General features: G+C 37.8%; 2 long non-coding RNA genes across 3 annotated transcripts in view; one reads left to right on the top strand and one right to left on the bottom strand.

Moving 5' to 3' along the window:
* The window catches only part of LOC102949684, a 245,823-nt gene that overhangs the window by 134,622 nt on the left and 84,962 nt on the right, over positions 1-26,239 (bottom strand). The window lies entirely within an intron of this gene.
* LOC122231391 lies at positions 852-16,495 on the top strand. Its single transcript, XR_006208611.1, has 3 exons — positions 852-967; positions 14,639-14,727; positions 16,353-16,495. It is a non-coding gene; the product is annotated as an uncharacterized LOC122231391 (long non-coding RNA).

Here is a 26,239-nt window from a genome sequence, read left to right as displayed (position 1 = left end):
AGTGAAGTTAACATACAACGTTATATTAGTTTCAAGTGTACAATATATAGTGACTCAACATTCTATACATTACTCAGTGCTCCTTGTGGCACATATGGAATCTCAGCAGTGTCAATATTCCCATAGTCAGCTATTTCTTTTATAACCCCATTTACATTCAATTAGAATTTCACTTCTTGCATTATCACTTTAGTTTCTTTCCTGTACTTTGTAATGGCTAACTCCCTCTTTCAGTTATCCATTTTTATAAAATGTTACATGGCTTTCTTACTGGGAGATAAAGAGACAATACAACTATACATTTGTCATCTGGGCGTAAACTGAATAAAAGATGTTCGGTGGCCAATTATCTTTGGATTTTGCAAAAAAAATGGTACTGTCCTTGATCATGATGTGAATCTGTTATTTATGAAGTGCTCTGTGCACTGAATAGATAGAAGCAAAGTTTGTACTCTATGTAATTAATCACAGTTAATATACCTTGATAACTGAAATGTGAACTGTGTGGCTGGAGCACTGGTTTTTAACAGAACTAACTAAAATTCATGCATATTAGAACCATGTAAAGCCAGGACTTTAAACCCCATCTAACATGCCCACCTCTCTAAGTCTCTTAACTCCTCCTTCAGTACTTTGCCAAGGCACTTCCAGCATCTCTACCATCCAAATAGAAGATTGTAACTGATTCCTGGTGTCCTTGACAGGATGTTAAATCCTGAGCCATGTGAGAACATTCGTATCAGTAAACTCTTCCTTATCCAGACATATTTCGTAACTCCTGGCACAGCACTTTCAAGATTGATTTCTAGGCACATTAATAATATATTTCTACGTAGGTCCTGCAACTCATCTGGTGAATAGTACCTTTCTTCCCAGTCAGAGACAGTACTTCCCTAACTGGGCTACGCTGAGGATGAGCCTAGTTATTGACTTACATACTTTAGGGACAGTTGGAGACAATCCTGAGGTAAGTATACTTGTGAAACATCTGCCTCAGGTAAGGATTCTGTATACTGTCCAGGCAAGACAGAATTGGGAGTGGAGGTGACTACTGTCCTCTGATAAGAGGCATCAGTAACTTCTGCAGGCCCAGTTCAAGGATATCTTGAAGAGAAATTCAGTAGGTACTTCTGCAAGCTCAAGAATTCATGAAGATCTTAAAGAAGTTCAAGATTCTCAAGTCAATCCATTCTAGATATCATGGTCCCACTCTTTTTGGGTTACTAATTTTAGAAAGAGACTTGCCAGAGCTGCTATTCAGCCTTCTTTGTAATTCTACTACAGGAGAATCAGAATCCTGAAATTAATTTTCAATACAGGCTATCCTCTAGCTTTAGAAAATGAGAGCTTCCTTAAATACTGTCAAAGAGATTTTCTGGCTTTCACACAACTCCCATGGTTCAGGACTGGCTAGTTTGAGTGTGTGGTTTTGTTTTTTTCAGCACATCAATGCCCATTTAACAGCAAGTGACTAAATCCACAGTCCTTATAATTACCAATCCCACCATCTCTCAAATTCCAGATATACTGCATAAGACAGTGCATTACCCTGCACCTCATCCCATCCCAATTCCCCAAAAGACGAGTCTTAGTGATTATAATACTACAACATGCCAGAGTTTAAGTCCACCCTACCTAACACTAGCTATGGAGTCTTTTACGTAATCTTAAGGTCAAGAGGTCCTATTCTAGAATCCATCTTGAAAATCTGCCTTGTAGTATAATTTCTGGCAGAAATTGCCTTAGTTTGGGATTCTCCGCCCTTCACAAGCAGACCCAAAAAAAAAAAATCAAATGCAAATCTTTATTTTGGAGTTGCAGTAAACAAGGGGTGGGGGAGAACGTGAGATAGGGAAGATTAGACTAAGTATCACAGTGGGTAACTGGAGTTTAATGCTTTGGGGAATATCTTGGAAATGATATAAAATATATGCATCAGAATTATCTGACCTGAAGGCCAAAGAAGCTGGAATATTTATATACTTATTTTTCTCAGCCACTTGTTGAAAGCAGCTCCCAGGAGTTGTTCATTCCTCAGCAAGTCCAACCTGCCATGTTCACAAGGGAAAAATCTTTCTGTATCATAGAGAGCCTGCATCCAGTACTGGCAGTTAAGCTAGCCAGAAAACACAGTACTGAAAAGGCCTCCGGAATCTAAACAAGGCAATACAGCATCTACTATATGAGCCATCCCTGATCCCCAGAAAAAAATTGCGTATCTTGAATCTTGGTGCTGGGTAGAATTGAAAAGCAGTCTCACCATGAATCGGATTTAGAGAACTCCCTGGATTACCAGATCACCAAAGAAGGAGGAGCATTATTAGGTGGGTGTTATGACCTGAATTATATTCCCCCCAAATTACATGCTGAAATCCTAACTCCCAGTCCCTCAGAACGTGACTGTATTTGGAAGCAGAGTCTTTAAGGAGGTGATTAAGTTAAAATAAAGCCATAAATCCAATTTGGGTGTTGTCCTTATAAGAAGAAGATATTTGGACACACAAAAAGACACCAGGGGCACACATGCACAGAGGAAAGACAATGAGAAAACACAATATGAAGGCCAATATGCAAGCCAAGGAGGGAGGTCTCAAAATCTCAAACTAATATAGTTGGGATGGTTCAGTGATCCAGTGACAACATTCTCATGGGGGCAGAACCACAGGAAAATGATCCTTCCATCAGGGTCAACTCTATCCTGGATCAAGCAATTCCTCTACAGGTGCAATACAGCACTTTTCCTTGGGCTCCCTGCTCTCAGAACAAACAAAAGTTGTAAATTTTACTGTTCCTTCATTTGATAATGTAGAGGCCCATCTTCAGAAATGGGATCCAGTAGAAATGACACCACAGATAGTCTTGGTCATTTAAGTATGCCTGATTCACTACTCCTACCTGAATGGGACATAGTTGGCCTAGATTCTCATCCTCCATTGCATCCTTCAGTCAGAGGTAAGATGCTGCAGAAGATACCAGGGGATAATTACTGAGAAGAGGACCTTCTGTCCCTTCCTCTCCCCTGGAAAGCTAGTATGGGCCTTCCCAAGGATCCTCTCCCTATCCCAGCATACCCTCTATTGGAAATAAGAAATGTCTCTCCACCAAGCACTGGCTTTTGTCTTCTGTCTTATAACCTGAAAATAGAAATTAGTTAATCTAGCCTTCCTATTAGCCTACTTCTAAAGATCCAGGATCACAGAAAGGTGTTATTTTGTGCCTTATACAAAGTACTTTTTTTCTTTTAGTTTTATCATTATTTGTTAAGTAAATATACAATAGCTTAAATGGAAATCTGATAAAATTATAATTCTTTTTTTATGTTTATTTATTTTGAGAGAGAGAGAGAGCAAGAGCAGGGGAAGGGCAAAAAAAGAAGGAGAGAGAGAATCCCAAGCAGGTTCCATGCTGTCAGCACAGAGCAGGGCTCAATCTCACAAACTATGAGAACATGACCTGAGCTGAAATCAAAAGTTGGACACTTAACCAACTAACCCACACAGGTACCCTGGTAGAACTATAATTCTTAAAATAATGATTACTGCAATGTGAATCTTATAAGCCACTTTAATTTTGTATTGTAAATAGTGTAATTACAGTAAATTGGTTGTTTTTAACAAGTCCAGTAAAAAAATTCAAACACACAGCAAGAATTTTTTGTCCTTCTAAAATAATTTTGAATTTTTTTTGTTTTTGATTTTACTGCTCTTAGTTAAGTGGCTATATAATAGTTTAAATAGAAACTTGATAGATTTATAATCCTAAAGGTATTATTTTATAAATACCTTGTAAAAATATACATATAAAAATATAAACCTTATCAATAAACTGCTTTTATTTTATAAGTTGAATTGGAATCCAATCCCAAATGTCATCCTTAAGCCTTAGATAATGTTAATTTGATATTTTGTTGTTGCTCTTTAACAAGTCTTTCTTGTTAATACAGAAATAAATCTTTTATTCTCAGTGTTAAAGTCAAGTAATTATATAACACCAAACAGAAGCTTACCAGAATTATAATTTGGGGTATATTGTTTCCTAACAATAAGTTGTTAGTGTTGCTTCTTTAAGAGTGAAATTTATGGATCAATTGTTTCATTTTCTTCTATTTCTAGATAATGGGAGTACAGTATTTTGTTTGTTGTTGTTAGTTTCCTACAGCTGCCATTACAATTACCATGAACAAGGTGATTTACAACAACAAATTTATTCTCTTACAGTTGGAAGCCAGATGTCCAAAATCAAAATGTCAGCTAAGGTGTACTCCCTCTAGAGGCTCTAATAGAGAATCTTTCCTCCCACCTCTGGTAGTGCCAACATCTCCTGGGTTCCTTGGCTTGTGGCCACATTACTCCATTCTCTACCTCTGTTTTTGCATTGCCTTGTCCTGTGTGTGCCTTCTCCTCTGGGTGTCTATCTTATAAAAACTCTTGTCATTGGGGCGCCTGGGTGGCTCAGTTGGTTAAGCGTCCGACTTCAGCTCAGGTCAGGATCTCACGGCTCGTGAGTTCGAGCCCCGCATCGGGCTCTGGGCTGATGGCTCAGAGCCTGGAGCCTGTTTCAGATTCTGTGTCTCCCTCTCTCTCTCTGACCCTCCCCTGTTCATGCTCTGTCTCTCTCTGTCTCAAAAGTAAATAAACGTTAAAAAAAAAAAAAAAAAAAAAACTTTAAAAAAAAAAGAAGAAAAAAAACTCTTGTCATTGAATTTAGAGCCCACTCAGTTACTCCAGGATGATCTCCTCATCTCAAGATCCTTAAATTATTTACACATATAAAGACCTTTTTCCAAAATAAATAAATTCATTCATTCATTAATTAATAACAGTAACATTCACAGATTCCAGGACTTAGGACATGGACATTCTCTTTTGGAGGCCACCATGAAATTCAATACAGTATTTTATAACTTCCCCATAAAATGAAGTACAGTGAGAGTTTTTGATGAGTAGTCTAGCAAGTTGAGACATCTGAAATTCAAAATCAATTTCTGTATACCAAGAACTATATTTACTCTGGGTTTTAAACCAATGTTTATTTTTAAAAGATGGTAATTACTCTTTTTGGAAAAAAAAGAGACTAATATTAGTGAAATGAAAAGATAGTGGAATTGGAAGTCAAAGTACATTTAATTTTTTAAATGTCTATGTATGTTAAGGACTACAAAGATACATACTAAAATGTAAATAGTGGTAATGGTAGGACAATGGGAATGGGGAGGGGGATGAAGAAGAAATTTTATATTCTTTCTTTGCATGCATTTGCATTAAATGCACTAGTGTACATGTCTGACTCCCCAGCGTTTGTGGCTGCCACCCAGAGGAAACATCCCTTGATACCTTGGTTCTGGTGGCCAGCAGAGATTGTGTTCATGGGTTCAAAGGGACGGTAGCAAACAAAGAAACAGTTCTTAACTGGCTATCATGTCAGAGCTCAGTGCAGAGGGAGCAGACAGAAATACCCATCTTCCAGTCCTCCCTGAAACAGGTGTATTTGCACTTTAAAAGCTACTGCCTGAGTGTCTAGTTTCCAATCAGCCTGCATCTAGGTGCTGATTGAAATCTTTTCCTTTGGAACACTGACAGGTCTTGGCACACCCTCAATCACTGGGAGCAACTAAGAACAAAGTAGGCAACTAGACAATCACAAAGACTTAAGAGACAACTACAAGGTAGGGCAAAGTTGAATGATAAGACTTATCTCCTACATGAGGTCACTCCTTCAAGAAAGGGAGAGGTGGCTATTTTATCTAATGCATAGACACCAACACACACAGCCAAGGAAAATGAAGAAACAGAGGAATGTGTTCTAAACAAAAGATTAAGAAAAAAAAAGAGCATTTGAGATGACCCAAATTACTAAAATCAAGAACAAAAGTGGATGGAAGTCCTAACCAGAGCAATTAAGCAAGAAAAGAAAAAAAAAAAGTAAGGCATTCAAATCAGAAAGGAATTGGTAAAACTGTCACTGTTTGCATATGACATGATATTATATAATGAAAACTCTAAAAATTCCACCAAAGAATAATTAGAACAATTGAATTCAGTACAATTTCAGGATACAAAATCAACACACAAAAATCAGTTGCGTTTCTATAAACTAACAACTAACTATGAGAAGGCCAAATTAAGAAAACAATACCAGTTACAATTCCATCAAAAAATAATAAAATATCTAGGAATAAATTTAACCAAGGAGGTGAAAGATCTATGCACTAAAAACTAAAACATATTACTGAAAAAATTTGAAGTACATATAAACTTTCATGTCTATACTTTTACACAGTGAAGGAAACTATCAACAAAATGAAAAATCAACCTACTAAATGAAAGAAAACTTTCACAAATGATATATCCACTAAGTGATTTGTACCCAAAATATATAAAGAACTCATATAACTCAGTAAATAAAAAAAAAACAAATAATCTGATTTTTTTTTAAAAAAGAGCAGAGATCTCTTTACCAAATAAGACATACAGATGGCTAACAGACACATGAAAGATCCTCTTTTTTTTTTTTTTCAGTATATGAAATTTATTGTCAAATTGGTTTCCATACAACACCCAGTGCTCATCCCAAAAGGCGCCCTCCTCAATACCCATCACCTACCCTCCCCTCCCTCCCACCCTCCATCAACCCTCAGTTTGTTCTCAGTTTTTTACAGTCTCCTATGCTTTGGCTCTCTCCCACTCTAACCTCTTTTTTTTTTCCTTCCCCTCCCCCATGGGTTTCTGTTAAGTTTCTCAGGATCCACATAAGAGTGAAACCATATGGTATCTGTCTTTCTCTGTATGGCTTATTCCACTTAGCATCACACTCTCCAGTTCCATCCACGTTGCTACAAAAGGCCATATTTCATTCTTTCTCATTGCCATGTAGTATCCCATTGTGTATATAAACCACAATTTCTTTAGCCATTCATCAGTTGATGGACATTTAGGCTCTTTCCATAATTTGGCTATTGTTGAGAGTGCTGCTATAAACATTGGGGTACAAGTGCCCCTATGCATCAGTACTCCTGTATCCCTTGGGTAAATTCCTAGCAGTGCTATTGCTGGGTCATAGGGTAGGTCTATTTTTAATTTTCTGAGGAACCTCCACACTGCTTTCCAGAGCGGCTGCACCAATTTGCATTCCCACCAACAGTGCAAGAGGGTTCCCGTTTCTCCACATCCTCTCCAGCATCTATAGTCTCCTGATTTGTTCATTTTGGCCACTCTGACTGGCGTGAGGTGATATCTGAGTGTGGTTTTGATTTGTATTTTCCTGATAAGGAGCAACGTTGAACATCTTTTCATGTGCCTGTTGGCCATCCGGATGTCTTCTTTAGAGAAGTGTCTATTCATGTGTTCTGCCCATTTCTTCACTGGGTTATTTGTTCTTCGGGTGTGGAGTTTGGTGAGCTCTTTATAGATTTTGGATACTAGCCCTTTGTCCGATATGTCATTTGCAAATATCTTTTCCCATTCCGTTGGTTGCCTTTTAGTTTTGTTGGTTGTTTCCTTTGCTGTGCAGAAGCTTTTTATCTTCATAAGGTCCCAGTAATTCATTTTTGCTTTTAATTCCCTTGCCGTTGGGGATGTGTCGAGTAAGAGATTGCTACGGCTGAGGTCAGAGAGGTCTTTTCCTGCTTTCTCCTCTAGGGTTTTGATGGTTTCCTGTCTCACATTCAGGTCCTTTATCCATTTTGAGTTTATTTTTGTGAATGGTGTGAGAAAGTGGTCTAGTTTCAACCTTCTGCATATTGCTGTCCAGTTCTCCCAGCACCATTTGTTAAAGAGACTGTCTTTTTTCCATTGGATGTTCTTTCCTGCTTTGTCAAAGATGAGTTGGCCATACGTTTGTGGGTCTAGTTCTGGGGTTTCTATTCTATTCCATTGGTCTATGTGTCTGTTTTTGTGCCAATACCATGCTGTCTTGATGATGACAGCTTTGTAGTAGAGGCTAAAGTCTGGGATTGTGATGCCTCCTGCTTTGGTCTTCTTCTTCAAAATTACTTTGGCTATTCGGGACCTTTTGTGGTTCCATATGAATTTTAGGATTGCTTGTTCTAGTTTTGAGAAGAATGCTGGTGCAATTTTGATTGGGATTGCATTGAATGTGTAGATAGCTTTGGGTAGTATTGACATTTTGACAATATTTATTCTTCCAATCCATGAGCAGGGAATGTCTTTCCATTTCTGAAAGATCCTCAATATCACTGATCATCAGGGAAATGCAAATCAAAACCACAATTAGATATCACCTCACACCAGTCATAATGTCTAAAATCAAAAAGACAAGAAATAACAAGTATTGGCAAGGATATGGAGAAAAGGGAATCCTCATGCACTGTTGGTGGGAGTGCAAATTGGAACAGCCACGGTGGAAAATAGTATGGAGCTTCCTCAAAAAAATTAAAAATAGAAATACCATATAAGCCAGTAATATCACTACTGGATATTTACCCAAAGAAAATGAAAACACTAATTTAAAAAGATATATTCACACTTATGTGTACTTCAGCATTATTTAAAATACCCAAGATCTGGAAGCAACCCAAGTGTCCATTGGTAGATGAATGGATAAAGAAGTGATATAGATAGGTAGATAGGTAGATAGATAGATAGATAGATAGATGATAGATGATAGATAGATATAGATGTACACAGACACAAGGATATTACTCAGCCATGAAAAAGGACGTGATCTTGACATTTGCAACAACACAGATGAGACTAGAGGGTATTAGGCTAAGTGAAATAAGTCATACAGAAAAAGACAAATGTCATATAATTTCATTTATATGTGGAATCTAAAAACAAAACAAATGAATAAACAAATACACAAAAAACAGAAACAGAAAATTGCCAGAGGGAAGGGGATGGGAGGGATAAGCAACATGGGTGAAGGGGAATGGGAGAGACAGGCTTCCAGCAATGGAATGAATAAGTTAAGGGGAAAAAAGGTACAGCATAGGGAATATAGTCAATGGTATTGTAATAACATTGTATGGTGACAGATGGCAGCTATACTTGTGGTGAGCACAGCATAATGTATAAACTTGTCCTGTCACTACGTTGTACACCTGAAGCTAATGTGACACTGTATGTCAGAACTATCCATCAATTAAAAACAAAAACAAAACAAAACAAAATTCTGTCGGGGACTATGAATTATGATCATTTGGCATTTAGAAACAGTGAATATGGTTTTCATTTTTGCCATAGTATTTTTCTGTTCCTTTAAAATATTTGAAGCACTATCTAAGCATTATCTAAATATGAAAATGCTTGATGGAAAAAAAATATCCTATGACAGTTTAAAATACCTTCTGAAGCACAGATTGAATCTGATGCACCAGAGTTTGAAATAGATGAAGCTGGTGATGTTACTTTTTATTTTCTTCTAATAATATTCTTCATGGTTACATATGTTTTACCAACTTGTGCTCTATGCAAACATTCCTTTACACAGTTACTCCTCCAAAAATAACCCATTAAAGGCTTTTATAGAATAAAGGTCCAGTCTACATCTTAACTTTGATAAATCAGATTTTCCTAAACACACATGGTGAGGAGCGCGGGGTTGTCTCAGTCAGTTAAGCACCTAACTTTGGCTCAGGTCATGATCTCCCGATTTGGGAGTTCCAGACCCACATCTGCTGTTAGCACAGAGCCTACTGCTTCAGATCCCCCATCCCCTTCTCTCTCTGCCCCTCCCCCACTTGGGCTCACTCTCTCTCTCTCTCTCTCAAAAATAAATAAACATTTTTTTAAAAATCACATCTTGGAGGTACCTGGTTGGCATAGTCAGTTGAGCATCTGACTTCAGCTCAGGTCATGATCTCACAGTTCATGAGTTCAAGCCCCACATTGGGCTCTGTGCTGACAGCTCAGAGCCTGGAGCCTGATTTGGATTCTGTGTCTTCCTCTCTATCTCTGTCCCTACCCCAGTTGTGCTCTCTCTCTCTCTCAAAAGTAAATAAATAAACATTAAAAAAAATTAAAAAATAAAATTAAAAAAATCACATTGTAAATTTTATCAACAGATAAGTTTTGATGGCCAAGTAAGAAATGTACGTTTTTGGAAGAAAATTTAAAACTGAGGCTGTCTATGTCTTATATGGACATCAAGGCCCCCGATGGTTTTTTTTTCCTTAATAATAAATGTTTATCTGTTTCAGTTCATTGCCAGAATTTTTTGCAACTAACCAGTATATTAGGAGCCAGCTTATTTCCCGAGAGATATGATTACATTAGTCACTCAGTAAATCTTGAATTAATTTCGTTCCATAGTTTTCTAAAGAATTCATTAGATAATCTCTGGATCTAGAGAAGCTAGTCACAAGGCCTAAAGAAATTCACCTTCGGTGAACCAAAAGAAAAAAAAAAAAAACACAACGGGTAGCAGCAATATGCTGAAGAAATTTTAACAAAAGTTTTCCCAAATCTTAACAAACATGAATCCATGATACACACTGAATATTTCTACCACAAAGTAAATAACTCAAACCTCTATTTATAGCCTCTCATTCTGTGTGGCAACTGTAGCATCTTATTCTGACAGTCTGTAACTCTAAAGATTTTATGTAAATCAGGGATTCACTGGAAGCAGATCTCTAGATCCAACAGCCACAGGGGTGATTCTTCAACGAGGGACAGTTTAATAGCACAGGCCTGAACTCATGCTAAGGTGTTGCTGACAAAACTCTTGGCTGCTGGGAATAACGTCCTTCAAGTAAGGAATGAAATTGTAGCTCTCTCACTGACATATTGCATTCACCCTTTTCTCTCATCACATCAAAATAAGCCAAAAAGAGGAGATAAGCAGAGCCAAGTTGCTGAATATTCATTAGCTGCATCCCTGCCGGCCCTCTCAATGGCAGGCTCTCGTTAGGTCACTTGTTCCAGAGAGCACACAGACAGGAAAAGTATATGGCAGCAATTGTTAGACTCCACCCCACAGAAATATACCATTCCCACCCTCAAAACCAGTCCAGAAAATCCACCTAGCTCCACACAGAGTAGGCTTCAAAATCAGTTCACCCACTGCATTCCCAAACCAATTTTCTATCACCTACATTTTTTTAATAAAATCTCAAAATGGCCTTAGAAAGAAGGTACTAATTACTTCCTACATTTAACTGCCCAGAAACAACTCTGAATACATATTAACAAAACTTTGTTTCATAAATAAACAATACTAATCCTGTCCACAGTTTGTATATTTGTCAGCAAAAAGTTTAGAACTAAAAGACGCCATGGGAAATTAGAGTGATATTAAAAGAAAGTCAAAACAAATATCAAAGTACTTGATGCATTTTTCAATAAGTCATGTTACTAATTAGCAAAGCATAGTCAGTGGCATTAAAAACAAAAACAAAACAAAACAAAACAAAACAAAAAACAATGTAACTCTGAGTTTTCATTAATGTGCTATGGAGGAGAGAGGTTTATTTTCACTGAGGTCTGACCCCACTAGAACTTGTTTAGTTTTTTTCTAGCAGTGATAAATGACAATCAAAGTCTAAACCCTGAGACCTCTTAACTGTTAGTTTTCACTGGAATATAAAAACCATACAAACTAAAGTGTATTACAGTGAATGAAGTATATTCCAGCTGGCCTTAGCTGCCTGAGGAACCCAGAACAGCTGTGTGAACTCCTTCATAAATTTGCCTGTGTTGGTGAAAAGGGAGGTTAAAGTCTACAATAAACAATGCTGGAGGGCTGGTGTGGCCAAAGGAATCTGGTCCCTGCACGAAACACTAAGGCCCAGATGTTCAGTTGCCCAATAAACCATCAGCTCTCACTTATTCCCATAGTTTTTATAAAAACTTAGTTGGAACTGTCTATACTCACCTTGAGAGCAGACACCACAAAAGAAGAATATGGATCTTTTCAAGATTAATCCTTTTCAAGAGTTAAGAGTTTGATAACTCAGCAACATTCCCTTAAAAAGCAAAATTATCTTTGTATTTATGCCATGAAATAACATATTCAGAAACTAAGGAGATAAATAAAATGCTAGGACCCTGAAATTTGTTTTCCATAGAAAAAGATAAAGTCTCTTTTAACAGCCTAATTGTTGCTCTTTCTCATATATTTAGAAGTATTTTGTTTACAAAGAGTTTTCCCCCCAAAATTTACTTATCTGAGAAAACCATCTGAATTCCACTAATGAAGCCAGCCTAAGCAAAGATCAGTCCTCATATCAGCTCAGTTGCTACAAAGGAAAAGGAATAAAATTGACCTTGACCCAGAGAATTACATAACATATCTATTATATATTACATTGAACAATGCAAGGGAAGATTAAAAAGCATAACATTAAGGTGTAAAGATTAAAGTATAACATTTTATATGAAATACGTAGGCTACTACCAGAGCTTTCAATCTTTTCAAGTGTATACATTATATGGAATTTAACAAAGAAGTAAATGCCAGACAAAACTTACATTACTGGTGTTTGTAGAGCTATAATTTAAAATTTGTTATCAAAAGGCTGTTTTTCATCCACATTGGATATATCTAAGAGACCCAGCAAAAAAAAACAGAACTATGGGCCAATATCCCTGATGAATATGGATGCAAAAATTCTCAACAAGATACCAGCAAATTGAATTCAACAGCATATAAAAAGAATTATTCACCATGATCAAGTGGGATTCATTTCTGGGCTGCAGGGCTGGTTCAATATTCACAAATCAATCAATGTGATACATCACATTAATAAAAGAAAAGGATCCTGTCAATTGATGTAGAAAAAGAATTTCCTACAAAGGAAACAATCAACAAAACTAAAAGGCAACCAACAGAGTGGGAAAAGATATTTGCAAGTGACATATTGGACAAAGGGCTAGTATCCAAAATCTATAAAGAATTGACCAAACTCCACACCGAAAAACACATAATCCAGTGAAGAAATGGGCAGAAGACATGAATAGACACTTCTCTAAAGAAGACATCCACATGGCCAACAGGCACATGAAAAGATGTTCAGCGACACTGCTCATCAGGAAAATACAACTCAAAACCACACTGAGATATTACCTCACGCCAGTCAGAGTGGCTAAAATGAACAAATCAGGAGACTATACATGCTGGAGAGGATGTGGAGAAACGGGAACCCTCTTGCACTGTTGGTGGGAGTGCAAACTGGTACAGCCACTCTGGAAAACACTGTGGAGGTTCCTCAAAAAATTCAAAATAGATCTACCCTATGTCCCAGCAATAGCACTGCTAGGAATTTACCCAAGGGATACAGGAGGGCTGATGCATAGGGGCACTTGTACCACAATGTTTACAGCAGCACTTTCAACAACAGCCAAATTATGGAAAGAGCCTAAATGTCCATCAACTGATGAATGGATAAAGAAGTTGTGGTTTATATACACAATGGAATACTACTTGGCAATGAGAAAGAATGAAATATGGCCTTTTGTAGCAACGTGGATGGAACTGGAGAGGGTTATGCTAAGTGAAATAAGTCATACAGAGAAAGACAGATACCTATGTTTTCACTCTTATGTGGATCCTGAGAAACTTAACAGAAGACCATGGGGAGGGGAAGGAAAAAAAAAAGTTAGAGAGGGAGGGATCCAAACCATAAGAGACTCTTAAAAACTGAGAATAAACTGAGGGTTAATGGGGGGGGGGGGAGGGTAAAGTGGGTGATGGGCATTGAGGAGGGCACCTGTTGGGATGAGCACTGGGTGTTGTATGGAAACCAATTTGACAATAAATTTCATATTAAAAAAATTAAAAAATTTAAAAAAATAAAAACTAAAAAAATATATCTGATGATTTATGAATACTTATCACTTGTATTTAGAACACTTTCTGTATAAACATCAGATGCACACCAATCAAATGCCTCAGTGGACACTTTTTTTTTCTTAATATGCTCTACCAAGGGTTTGCAAATTACACTATCAACCACCCTGCACCACACCTATCTTCGTAAATAAAGTTTTACTGGGACACAGCCAGTTCATTTATTTACCTATTTTCTATGGTTGCTCTTGAGTAGAATTTAGTAGTTGTAACAGAATTAATGTAACAGTGTGTGTCAACTATGCTTCAAAAAAAATAAGAATAATAATTAAAAGAAACTAAAAAAAAAAATGCTGCAAGAGACACTCTATGGTCCACAAAGTTTAAACTATTTATCATCTGGCCCTTTAACAAAAAGTTTGCCCAATATTTTTCTATACTCCATCTATCTTTATTTAATTTCCCAATTTTACACTCATTTTCTACTAAAATACATATTTCTAATACCTTATTTATTATAAACCCTGATTAACATTTAGTATACCTTTAGTGATTGGGTTGGAAAACACTTGTTCTTTCCAAGGAAATATGAGTTGTTAGCTTTCATAACATAAGCCTTGCTCGTCATCTTCTGCCTGTTTTTACATTTACTCATGTTTCATTTTCCCTGTGCAGCCATATAGGTTTGTGCAGGTTGTTCACTACACAAAAGGGCCTAGCAAAGGGATGAACTGAGGCTAAATGCAACCCGTATACCACCTACCAAGCCATAATCCTTGACACAAGGCCATGTCCCCCCAAACGAAAGGGCACTTTTATTCTAAATTGCATGAAGTTCTCTTGCTCACCAGCTTTGCACCCACATCACATGGTTTTCTTGTGCCCACAGACAAAAAGGCATTATTTGGTCCAGCAGAAGAACCCTATGTTCCTCCAATGTTTTTCAGCAGATCTCTGATAGGAACCCAGAAAATGCAGGTAAAATTCCCAAGTAACATTCTGTATGTCCCAACTTCTGCATAACTTAGTTCTGGGATTACCCCAGACTGTCAGCAATTTATACTGATGAAGTAGGAGGTGGAAGTTGAGAGAGAAGATAAAGATAGCCTGATAAACAGAATATATGTATCATTTATGTTGGGAGTGTGAGAAGGTTCTTAATAAGAGGAAAATAAGGAAAGAGGTTTGAACTTGTCTAAATCACTTACAACATGGCCCAATCTCTCTGTGGAAGTTATAAATTTCTAGGGTTAATTATTTCCTGAAAAGGAAAACAGAGAAGAGGGAAGAAATTCATTAATTTCTTAGGCAGAGCAGGATGGTAGTGATGGAGAGAAATGATCCAGGAGAGGAGATATTGAAAAGGTAGATAAGGGGCACCCGGATGGCTCAGTCAGTTGAGCATCTGACTTTGGCTCAGGTCATGATCTCACAGTTCAAGGGTTTGAGCCCTGCATTGAGCTTTGTGCTGACAGCTCAAAGCCTGAAGACTGCTTTGAATTCTGAGTCTCCCTCTCTCTCTGCCCCTCCCCCATTCGTTCTCTCTCTCTCTCTCTCTCTCTCTCTCACTCTCTTTCTCTCTCTTTCAAAAATAAATAAATGTTTTAAAAAATCTTGAAAAGGCAGATAAAATAATGTTTACAAGGAATGAGCAACGTTCTTATGGAAAATTAAGATTAGGAGAAGTCAAGGATGAGAATTGAAAGAAACAAGAGGATTAGACATGAAAAGAAGGGCCCAGATAATGGGAATAAAAAGATAAAAAGTGGTTTTTGAAATGAGAACCCTGAGTCACAGAGAAAAGAAAAATGAGAGGAGGAACCACAGTTGCAGCTGTAACCTTTCAGCTAACAGGCAACTGAAGAAATCATGGATCTGTTGTATGGTGAAAGATGGTAACCACATTTACATGGGGAGGACTTCATAATGTATATAAAAGTCGAACCACTATCTTGTACACCTGCAACTAATATTCCAAGTCAATTATATTTCAATTTAAAAAAAGAAATCTTTGATCTATTTTGTCTTAATACAATATGCAATTAACCCCAACATACAATGCATGACGGCAGAGCTGAAGGAACTTGTGTAGAGGTCAGTGTTGAAATTTTTAAAAATTAAATATTTAAACATTTCATAATAGAGGGGAAATACAGAATAATGTAGAAAATTAAATTTGAATTTTATATTTTTCCCAAGAAGTCTTTAGCATTGCACATTTAGATTCCTTATTCCACCTACCTCTCTTGAAATAAACATAATTCTGAATTTTCAAACTATTACACTGAACTTATTAAAAGGTTATTAAAATTGCTCATGGCTAAAAACATTAGAATGTAAAACATTTTACCAAAATAATGAATGAGCCCTCGGCAACTCTAAAGTAAATACTACAAAGTGGTTATCTGAGTTAAATACTTGCGTTTGTGGAGGTCAAAACATGAACTATTATTAAGTCTTAAAGTGACTAATGAATTAGCTGGCTATTCTAAACTCCATGTTCAGAGAAATGTTAATGATAAAAAAAATAGTGAACCCAAATATACACACCCACATACAGAATGGTTATGGGGGAAAAAATCCTTTCTTTAACCTGTTCCTAGATTTTTGACAAGTTTGAAGTGAACCTCTCCTAAAGAAACCACCTGTCCACTGTGAGAGATCTACTCCCAGCTACATCATCTCGCCACGGAAATCACACCTCATTGTGTGTGACCTAAATAGACCGATGGTATCCTGAAACCAATCTCAGCACAATACCACATCTGAAAGATACAATAGTGGATAAAAGTTTTGTTTCGTTTTTGTCTTGGTTTTCTTTTGCCACACAACTTACCACAAATCTGGCAATTAATTTGCTCACAGTTCTGTAGTCCAGAGTTCTATCACAGTGTGACTGGATTCTCTTCTCAGGGTATCACAAAACAGAAATCAAGGTGTCAGCTGAGCTGAGTTTTTATCTAGAGGCTCTAAAAAAAAATCCACTTCCAAACTCTAATTGTTGGCAGAATTTAGTTCCTGGAGATTTTGTGAATGAGGTCCCTGTTTTCTTGGTGGCTGAAATGAGGGCATCGTCAGCTCCTACGGGCTTCCCACTGCTCCCTGCCCAGGGGCCCTCTCCACAACAGGGCATTTGCTTCCTCAAGGCCTGCAAGAAGCATGACTCTGCTGCTTTGAAACTCTGACATCCCATTCTGGGACTGACTGGAGAAAACTCTCTACTCTTAAAGGACTTAACTGATTAAGCTGGGCCCACTAAAGATAATCTTCCGTTGCCATATAGTGTAATATAATCATAGAAGTGGTGGTATCATCACGTTGACAAGTTCTACCCACACCCCATGGGGAGAGGATTATAGAAAGGCAAGGGTCATTGGAAGTTAACTTAGAAATCCACCTGCCAGTTTTGTTTCAGTTTTGTTCACAATATAAGGCTGGCAATGATGCCATGAAATGTTTGCTTTCATACAGCCAGTAACTACTCTCAACAACATAGTCCTCCACTGACTATGGCAGTTATCCTGAAAAGAACAGTGGTTGGCAAGACAACAGTTGGTGAGATCAGGATCTTACAGAAAAAGGAAATTGGAGGAGCAATGAAAAGTCATTAAATATGTGTTAGGATCGTGTATTCTTTCCTAAACCATATTAGTTGACATCAAATTGTTTAAACAAACAATCATCCTGACTCATCTTCAGTTATTCAGGAAATATGCCTACAGACAACAAGAGTTACTAAGACTTGTAAATTTTGATTTGTTTAATGGCATAAATCTAAAGGAAAGGGGCAAAATAATTATCATCATACTCTTTGTTTTAAAATGGCTGAAATGGGGGGTCTGGGTGGCTTAGCCAGTTAAGTGACCCACTCTTGATTTCAGTTCAGGTCATGATCTCACGCTTGGTGAGATTGAGCCCCGCACCTGTGCAAAGCCCACTGGTGACTCTCTTTTCCTCTCTCTGCCCCTCCCCTGCTTGCACATGCACTTGTGCTCTCTCTCGCTTTCTCTCCCGCAAAATAAATAAATATTTTTTAAAAGGGCTGAACTGAACTATATATACATAAAAATATCATGAATTTTTCACTTGGGACATACTGATATGACATTTTGTTTATTCCAAAATAGCATCTACCAGTAGTTATGAATGAGGAAGGAGAAGTGTGATGGTTAATGTTATGTATCCACTTGGCTAGGCCATAGTGCCCAGATATTTGGTCAAACATGAAGTTGGTTTTGGACGAGATTAACATTTACATTGGACATGGAGTAAAGCAGATTGTCCCTCCCCATGTGGGTGGGCCTCATCTAATCAGTTGAAGGCTTTAATAGAACAAAAGGCTAACATCCCCTGAACAAGAGAGAATTCTACTAGAAGACAGCCTTCAGACTTAAACTGCAAGATCAGCTCTTCCCTGGGTCTCCAGCCTGACAGCCCACCATGCAGATTTGCCAGCCTCCATAACCACCTGGACCAATTCCTTAAAATCTCAATCTCAGTCTCAATCTCTCTCTTCCTCCCTCTCTCCCTTTCTCCCTCTCTCTCTGTCTCTCTCATCCTCCTGCCTTTAAATCCACAAACCTGAAGTCACTGGGGAGAAGCACAATAGAGCAAGAATGAGGTGATTCCCTTGGCAAGAATACCTTGATTTACACTTCCCCTGGAAGGGCATGTTCCAACTTATCTTACACAATCATGATTAAGACACTAAAACAGTTCTTCTTTTTTTATGAGTATAATTTATTGTAAAACTGGCTTACATACAACACCCAGTGTGCTCATCCCAACAAGTGCCCTCCTCAATGCCCATCGCCCATTTTTCTTCTCCCCCACACCCCCATTCACCCTTAGTTTGTTCTCTGCATTTAAGAGTCTCTTGTGGTTTGCCTCCCTCCCTCTCTGTAACTATTTTTTTCCCCTTCCCTTCCCTCATGGTTTTCTAAAACAGCTCTTCTTAAAACAAGATCAATTGATGGTTTTATCTTCAGAAATAAAATTGCTGACATTAGAACAACAGTTTATCCCTCTTAAGTATCTATGCGCCTTGTGTCTGTTTTCTTTAGCTCCGTCTCACAGATACCCTACATACATGCACACACACATGCGCGCGCGCACACACACACACACACACACACACACACACACACCCCTTATTGGTTCTGTTTCTCCAGAGAAGCCTAACAGGAAGTATTAAGGCACAGCCACACTCGCAGAGTGGCAGCCTTTTATACCTGGAACCTCTTTCCCTCACAACAGTCAAGGCTTTGCTATTGGCCCAGAATTACCACCTGTACTGGACTGTCTCTTTGTCAACTTGACATCACAGCCACCTCATCAAAGGTCTCCTATGCATCACAGAAGAGAAATCAGGAACTACCTTTCCAGAATCCTCTTCCTTGTATGGTTACAGGTTAAAATCTGCCTGTGAGAGGCACTTGCGTGAGCTCTAGAGGACAGAAGAATAGAATATTTTGTTACCCTATGTAGGCAGTTGCAGATAGCCACATTAGCCAAAATGAGGACCCAAGTAATTTGACCTTCTCTGAGAATCACCAAAATCACTGCTGTAGGATGAGATCATCAGGGCAGTGTTCCTGGCTTTTGCTCCTGCAGGGCTTTCAACAGCTACAGAAGTCTCCATTTCCCTGTATTGAGACCCTTCACATTCACAGTGCAGACATGCCTCCTGTATTGTGACCAAACCCAGACTATATGTCATCAATACATCCTTTGAGGAAAAAGGGGGAGGAAGATCTTAATTTTTTCCTATTAAATGGCCTCAGATGAGACTATACTAATCTTTCAGATAAGATATCATAACTTGGAGCTCTAAGAGGGTTCATAATCCTCTCCTTCCCAGAAAGTCCAATAATTCCGAGGAAAGTGGGTCAATTTTTCATCCTCCTGTCTTTAAATCCACAATCCTGAGGTCACTGGAGAGAAGCACCATGACTCTCTATAGAGCAAGAATGAGGTGATTCTCTTGGCAAAAATATCTCCCATTACATTTTCCCTGGAAGGGTATGTTCCAACTTATCTTACACAGTGGTGATTAAGACAATAAAACAGTTCTTCTTAAAACAAGAAGATCAATTGATGGATTTATCTTCAGAAATAAAATTTCTGACATTAGAACAACAGTTTATCCCTCTTAAGTACCTGTGTGCCTTGTGTCTCTTTTCTTTAGCTCCATCTCGCAGATACCCTACTGCAGTAGGAAAACCATAAAACTCATCCTATTACAGTAGGATGAACCTTAAGCTCTTAACTTGACTATGACTTTTAATCTGGTCCTTACTGCTCTGTGTAACGTCTCAGACTCACTTCACTCTGAATTCAGGCCTCACTACTCTCTTCATGATGTTTTGAGTCAATCCTTTTCCTTTAAGTCTTAGGGCCTTAGTACATTCCATTCCCTCTGCCTGAAAAAACTCCCATGGTCTCTAATGCTAACTTGACACCCTTTGTCTCAGTAACTTCTACTCACTCTCCAGGTCTCCTTTTAACTGTCACTTCTACAGCCAAGTTACTTTACCCTATTACACATGTTTATATTATCTTGTACCTCCCCTCTGTAACACATATTATAACTATAACTCACTAATTTTTAAAATATCTTTCTTCCATGTTAGACTGTAGCTTCCTGGTGTTACATTTTCAACACTGTATCCTTGGTGCTTAGCATTGATTAATCAAATAGACCCTAAATATGTACTGAATAAAAAGAAAAAAAAAAGGAAGGGAGGGGCACCTGGGTGGCTCAGTCAGTAAAGCGTCCGACGTTGACTCAGGTCATGATTTCACAATTCAGTTCGTGAGTTCAAGCCCTGCGTCAGGCTCTGTACTGACAGCTCACAGCCTGGAGCCTGCTTCAGATTCTGTCTCTCTCTCTCTCTCTCTCTCTCTCAAAAAATAAACATTTAAAAAGGGAGGGAGTAAGTATGGAAGGGGTGGAGGGAAAGAAGAAGGAAGGTAGGGAGGGAAGGAGAGAGGGAGGAAGGGAAGAAGAAAAGAAGGTTGGTAGGTAAGTGATGTGATGGCTAACATTAAATTCACCGTAGATCAATGATATTTCCAGAAAAAGGAATCTATGGACTGACTGAAGAAAAAGACCTTCATAGAAGACTAGAAAATAATTCTTCCCGGCAAAAAAATTAATACAGTGCTAGGTCACTAAAAGAAACTTTGTATTTTGGAGATGGTAATGATAACAGAAAGTGGAGAGGGCTCTGTATTTCAAATGCAGTCCTGACTAGATAAGCAAAACTTTTAAGGTAGGTTGACATTGGTGTGCTGGTGGAAACTGCACCACCTCTATTTCTGGAAGCATTTAGCTGTCCCTGTTCCCCAACTGAACTCCATGCACTATGTCAGCAAACAATGGCTCCATCCTTTTCCGGATTTGGGCAATATGATATAAGCCGAATCATAGAACAGGAAACAGAGCAGACATGACTTATTCTCTCCTGTGTACATGAGTAGCCACTTGCCACATGAAAAGGAAAGAAGTGAAGACACTGTGTCACGTACTCAAAATATGAGAGTAACTCATCATTTGAATCAATCTGTCTTATAATAATCTGCTGAATTCCTGCCATTACTCTCCAACTTCCTCATTCTGCTTTTACAACAATCCTCCCCCAAAGCCAACATAACTTTCCCTAGAGATTTGTTTAGGTGTGTCTGTGGGGGGGGGGGGGGCTGAGTGGGAAAATCAGAAGGAACTTGGCACCACCAACATACTTAGATGAATCAAGCCAGGTCAAAGAGAGAGGTCAGGTCAAGAGGAAATGGGAGATACACAGTGAAGGATACATTTCTTTAGAACTAGATTCATGGACATTTGCCAACACTACACAACTGCTTATTGTGTGGAAGAATGCCAGAATGTGACAGCAAGAAATTTCCACAAATAAGAAGATAAAAGAGCCTTTCCATGAGGGCTTAATGCACTGAGAATGAAAAACAATTCAATTTCATGGCTTTAAATTATAGGAAAAATTATTGAATGCAAAAGAGAAATATATCCTAAAAATTCTGTGTCCTGAAGAAAAAGCATACACACTACATAGAGCAAAGATATGTGATATACTGTATGTACACAGACATGTAACATGTATATACATAAAGCAACCAAGACATGTAATATACTGAAGTGCAAAGTATTTAAATTCTCTCCGTTCTCTGAGGGAATGAAAGAATCAAACATATATGCACATATATACAAGTACACATTGATGTTATAAGGAAAACAAGAGGAAGCTCATGTAATTAAGAATTTTGATGGAATTTCTTGGCCAACAGACTCTACTTTAGCTTTCAGAGTTTATATTCTTACAATGCTCTTGCCTGCTTTTCTTTTACCATTCTGTATTGTTAGGGCATCACCTAAATCTTGGTCACTTTATTTCCTACATCTGCACAACCTTCCAAGATATTTTTTGTGCTATGAATAATTTTCCTTTACCCATAGTAGTTGCCAACATCTACCCTATTTCTTTAAATGTTTTCATTCCTTAAAACTCCCCTAAGCCATGATAAGTCATCCTTCAGAAAGATATTAAAAAAATAAAAACCTGAACTCAAAAATTACTTAAAATCTCTTTCTTCTATGATACCTAAAGCTCACTTGGAAGTTTTGTCCAAAAGCTCCACTCACAGTAACTATTCTGTCTGTGTTTTGTTTCTTGAAGCATGAAGTCCGCCTCTGTATGTAATTGATTTTGTTATTGCCCCGTATGTAATATTATGAAGCTTGATTATGCATACTCATTTGATTCTTTCCAAATTTTAGGATAGCACTAGTGCTGCCAAAATATATTAAAGAAGTCTATGTTATAAAAATATTGATAAGACTTTGAATTGACTCAAACGAGAGTAGCTTACAAGATAGCCACAGTGAGGAAGACTTCCACTCAATATAAAACAAAATGTCTTATCTGCAGGATGACCTAGTTGATACTGTGATGCCTAGGTACTCTTTGACAAAGGAAAGACTTGCTCCACTAATTGCAGAAGATGATCTTCAGCTTTTAGTCTTTTGTGAGGACTGCCTCAGTTGAAGAAAACTGCCTTGCCCCAAATCCAATGACTGGTCAATAATGGGGCATAAAAGCCCAGCACTTTATTTAGTCCAACTTATGACAACTCTGATGGGCCACATCAGTGAATTCTGAGTTCACTGTGGGTTCAGTAGAAGCTTTCACTGGGACTGCATCACAGCTTGCATTCTCCCTCTGTCCAATCTTGCCTCCTTCCCACTCTTCCTCAAGGGATGATGCCAAGGGCACTTCCTAATGAATGCCCTGCACCCTCATTTCCCACTTTGAGTCTGCCTCCAGAGGAACCCAACCTGGGACACTTGCCAAATATGGAATTGCCTGCATCCTAAATAGTATGAACCCATTGCTGAAAATGTCTAAAGATGGGACAATGATTTTTAAATGTTAAAGATAATATGCATATATGGATGTCCTCTAATGTTCCTTTAAGATATATGATTTTATGATTCTAAGTTTTAGACATTGGGAGTCATACAATTAATATAGTTTATGTGCACAGTACTTTATAGATTATACATATCTCACTCAAGCCTCACAAGAACCAGACGAGGTGGAGTACTGGCCCCAATTTACAGAAGAAACTGAGGTTCAGAAATGTTACTTGGTCCAAGGTCGCATATTTATAAAATAAAGGATCTAGAGCTTGAACTGAGTTCTCAGTTCTCCATCTACAATCAAAGTACCTTTCACTTTGTCAGTTATGAAAAAGGACTATGTGTTTATAAAATATGCCATATAACCAAAAAATTATATTAAATTTTTAATTTTCTCTGCCATTGCCAGTATTTTAAAGAGTATTTTCAAAAATCATTGAAAATGCAGCTGTGTTTCCTTTTGCCTGCTATAAATAATTCCATACAATAATTTTGATGGGACTTTAAGAAGTCCTTCATTATTTCATTTGCTTCCATATGAGAGTCTGTCTTTCTGCTCAGTTATATGGGCACATCCTGTGATATACCTGGCAGCATTCATTTCATAGCTTCCAGACAGCTAGGACCAAAGCCAGAGGTCCTTGAGTAAAATTTTGCATGTTCATAAGAACATTACAATAGCAGATGAGAGAAGTTTTGTATAAAATATTTCTGAAATTAAGTTAGCATGTAGACTCTATTCTAGCATTCATCCTTCCAGACAAAGGAAAGACTAGCCCTTTACATTTCTGGAATTTGAGATTGTACGGGAGAAAAAAACTTTAAACAAAGGCCTGCCAAATGCTGTTATTATCTTAAGAGTTACATTAGGTTCTCAGAATAAAGCACTTGACTACACTCTGAGAGACAATACCATCTTTCTCTAGCTCCAGGTTATGTCCTTTGAAATAATGATATAGTCAAAATTAACCTTATAAAAGCAAAACTGAGGACAGAAGTTTTCACTGAACCTGACCAGAACGTACCAGTCTTTTAGTCAATGAAGAGCAGTGCTTCCTACACGTTTTGTCATCAGAAAGAATTTTCATCCCAGAAGTAGAAATGATAGTTTCAAACTTGATTACATGTAACTTCTTTGGGGGATTCCAGGGGATGGGAAGAGGGTAACCACGTTAAGAGGATGACTCCTACTTCAGTCTCATATGGGACTTTCTTGCAAACTTGCACTGAAAACATGTTACAAAAATTTAGCATGAAAAAGTCTGAAACCACTCCAGTAAGTGGTTTCACAAAGTGAAACCACAAAGCTGTGGTTTCAAGGCTGGTGTGTCCACCAGGTGCTGCAAGCAGGACAACACATCACCTCCTTCCTAGGAGGCACTGGAGTCTGGCTTTGAATCTGAGTCCTGTCACTTTCCAGCTGTGTGAGACCCAGGGCAACTTACGTGAGCTTCAGTTTTTCATCTAGAACTTATGACTAATCATACCGTCTTCACAACAGTGCTATTATGTGCCAGCTACGGGCTATTGTGTGCCGGCATCCATCACCACAACTTCCTCAGGCTTGCTGACATCTTCTGAATCTGGAGCTCCCTCGCTGCTGATGCCCTGACACCACTGCAGCAGCTTCAGCCGCCCTCATCAGTCCTCAGGGCTATCTGGTCTACCAAGAACTTCTTCCCTTCTTAGACATCCTTTCAACACTGATAAAGACTTTACCATTTCTGTCACCACCATCACTGTTATTCTCATACTGTCTTCTTTTTTTTTATACAATAACACTTACGGTTGTCTTCTTAAAAATGAAAACAATGAAATATTAGAAGCAACAGAGCATTTAATGTGTGAGCTCAGGAGCCAAACCACCTTATGTGCGTCTTAACTCCACAGCCTATTTACCTTTATGATCATAGGCAAGATATTTAATATTTCTAGACCTCGTTTTCCCATCTATAAAATAGGCACAAAAATGACACCCACTTCCTAGGGTCATTATGAGAAAAAAAAAATGATATAATCAGTGTCAACTTCATGGAACACATTACATATTCAACATATGCTAGCTTTTATCATTGTAGCATCTCACTACAGTAATTCAATTTCCCAATGGCATATTTCAGACTATAGAGTCCTAAGAACAAATATAAAATGAGTCAGTAATAAATATTAAATGAAGATGTAAGAATGGGCACACTATAAATGTTTTGTGATTTTAAAAACAGGGGGATATATCTAGATTGATAAACTATCCATGGAAGAAATAGACATCAGGGATTCCTTCTGAGAAGGAGAACCTGGGAAGTAAAGAAAAGGAGTGGTAAAGAAACTTACTGTTACCGTAGGCTCTTTCTTATTCTGTGACTTGTTTAATATGTGTTTGAATTACCTAATCCAATTTAAAAAAGCATGAAAAATGAATCTTTCCTTTTAGTTTAGCTACAAATAATATTTGGATTATTTGCAATTAATATTTGGATTAAAAGCAAGATACTATTGCTTTTTAGGGGCATATACAGTAATCACAAAAGTACTGATTAGAAGAGCTTTGACTGCAGTTATATTTCAAAATATTATTCCATTTTATAGACTGTCATTGATTGTATCAGTTACCTCTTCGACAATAAAGCATATGAATTTCAATTCAGGCTTCAGAAAGGTGATAGATAAAAACTATGCCAAAAACTTCTATGAGTGAGAATATAATTCTGCACCTGATATTCAGTAACACAATCACATATTTCTCCTCACTCCATATACCACCCTATACTGTATTATTTGCAAACTGATTTCAGAAAATTTAAGTAATGTGTAAGGAAGTCATTTTTATTTTATTTTATTTTATTTTATTTTATTTTATTTTATTTTATTTTAATTTATTACTTTATTTTAGAGAGAGCAAGAGAGCATGTGAGCGGGGGAGAAGGGCAGAAGGAGAGAGAGAGAGAGAGAAATAAAGAGAATCCTAAGCAGTCTCCATACTCAGCAGAATCTGAGGCAGGGCTCAGTCCCAAGACCCTGGGATCATGACGTGAGCCAAAATCAAGAGTCAGATGG

The sequence above is a fragment of the Panthera tigris genome, chromosome A1, assembly GCF_018350195.1.
Source record: "Panthera tigris isolate Pti1 chromosome A1, P.tigris_Pti1_mat1.1, whole genome shotgun sequence".
In the NCBI taxonomy this organism is placed as follows: Eukaryota; Metazoa; Chordata; class Mammalia; order Carnivora; family Felidae; genus Panthera; species Panthera tigris.
This window is presented reverse-complemented; position numbering and strand designations above follow the sequence as displayed.